This window comes from Echinops telfairi, unplaced genomic scaffold, assembly GCF_000313985.2.
Source record: "Echinops telfairi isolate 266 unplaced genomic scaffold, ASM31398v2 ScPeMD7_5868;HRSCAF=6743_0, whole genome shotgun sequence".
Lineage (NCBI taxonomy): Eukaryota > Metazoa > Chordata > Mammalia > Afrosoricida > Tenrecidae > Echinops > Echinops telfairi.
In genome coordinates, this window is record NW_022109767.1 from 150827 (window position 1) to 152755 (window position 1929).

Below are 1929 nucleotides of genomic sequence, written 5' to 3' on the forward strand. Positions count from 1 at the left end.
AAGGGGCTGAGACTTCCTGCTCTATGCCTCTTGGCCCTGGCTTTGATGGGCTGCTCCTCAGCCCTGGGAGGTGGCCGGCCACGAGGTCTAACTGGTGGAGGCTGGAGATGCTGGACAGGTAGATCTGAAGTCCTGGGGGTCAGGTCGGATTCTGCGGGACTGCGAGTGGTGACGGCGGCCCCAGGCTGCACAGCGGCCCCACAGGCTGTTAGAGCTCATGGGTGCAGGGTGCACGAGGGCTCGACGACGGTTGGGACTCCTGCCCACAGCCAGAGCGCGCGCGCGAGGGCAGGACGGCACCCTGCAAAGGCCGGCGGAGCCGCAGGCCCAGCTTGGCTCGACCAGGGGAGTGGACGTCCTTCCGGGATCGCAGCGCCTTGGGCTCCCTGTGGTCCACGACAGCCCGGTCCTAGCCCTGCTTCCACAGCTCGTAGCGCTTGGGTTGCAGGATGCCCACAAAGACGTCCATGGAAAACGAGACCCTGGCCTCCCCACAGGTGCACTGCGAGGCCGCTTTGCCGTAATCCACCCAGCGGAGGTGGTGGTGAAGTTGATGAATTGGGCACAGTTGAAGCCGTGGTTGAAGCCCACGTGGTAGCCATAGGGGAAAGTCACCATGAACTCCCTAGGCTCCTGGGTGACCCGCCCAAAGGGGATGCCATTCTCCCTGAGCACGGTGGGCGAAATGAGTGCCACCTTGTGCCGCAGGAAGGCCGCACAGCTCCCCGAACTGCCCGAGAAAAGCTGCCTGCCTGGCCAGGCGCTCCAGGCGGCCTCCGTGCTGTGCTCCGGGGGCACCGTGTACCACGTTTTGGTAGTTGATGCTGTACTGGTCCATGTCTTCTATGTGCCAAGCGAAGGTGGTCTTCCACATCCCAAAGTACAGGTAGGGCGCGTTGACGCCTTCGATGACAACGCCACACTCTTGCTCCAGCAGGTACTGAACAGTGCCCAGGTTCCCCAAGTTCCAGTGTTCAGTGGTCTCATCAAATAAGGAGCCGCTGATGTCAGCCCCGTAGATCAGGACATGGTAGAAGCAATTCTTCCAATACTTCCTCCCCAAATTGTCAAAGTCCAGGTGTTGGGGAGCGCGGTATTTGTCACTGTTGGCCAAGTGACGATACTCCCCCATGGTCATGGCTTTCTTCTTTTTGTGGTACTGAGTAAAGACCCCACCCCGCCCTGGAGGCCACCTGCTGCAAGGGTGCGGCTATCAGGATGTCACTGATGTCCTCGTAGTTCTGTCTGGCTCTTCATTCCTTGGGAGGAATGATCTTAGCCACGCCTGCTCGGTGTGCACCTTGGGATTCCATGTGAGCAATGTATTTGTTGAAATCTTTGAATTCTTCCATGATTGGCTGGAATGTCAGGATCCCACACCTCAGTCTCTGGGGACCACCACACTCAAACTTCATGGCTGCAGAATAGTAAGCCTGAGCTCCCCACGTTTTTAGGTATAGTCCAGATACCCAAGAATGCTGGGCAGTAATTTTTAAAATCTTTCTATCCTTTTAAATCTGAAGTCATGTGTTGATCTGTGAGGCAACTGCTCAGATTCAAACTTTTCAACAAGTGTCTCCACGTTTGTTGATTCACCAGGAAAAGCCCCCTTTGGCCAGCATTTCCCCCCAGAGAATCGAATTTTGCCAAGCAGAGCAGATCCTCCCAGCCCATTAGAGGCTCAGCCTGCAGCTGTGAGTTTCCTCAGTTAGAAGTGCAACTCTGTCCCCTGATGCTGAGCTTCAGCCACATCGGAGAGCAGACATCTCAAAGACGTCTTGAAACCGAACCTTTTTCTTTGTTTCCTCCGAGGTTCCCCACAGCGCTCCAAGCGTTTGTACTTCTTTTGCAAGAATTTCCCATATACCTCACTGCCCCTGGAGTGTTCCAAATGCCCAAACATGATGTGGTCTCTGCTGACAACATGTC

General features: G+C 56.0%; 1 pseudogene; it reads right to left on the reverse strand.

The window, feature by feature from the left end:
• Positions 1-208: 208 nt before the first annotated feature.
• On the reverse strand, positions 209-1415 carry LOC101640036 (annotated as a pseudogene).
• Between the last annotated feature and the right edge of the window lie 514 nt (positions 1416-1929).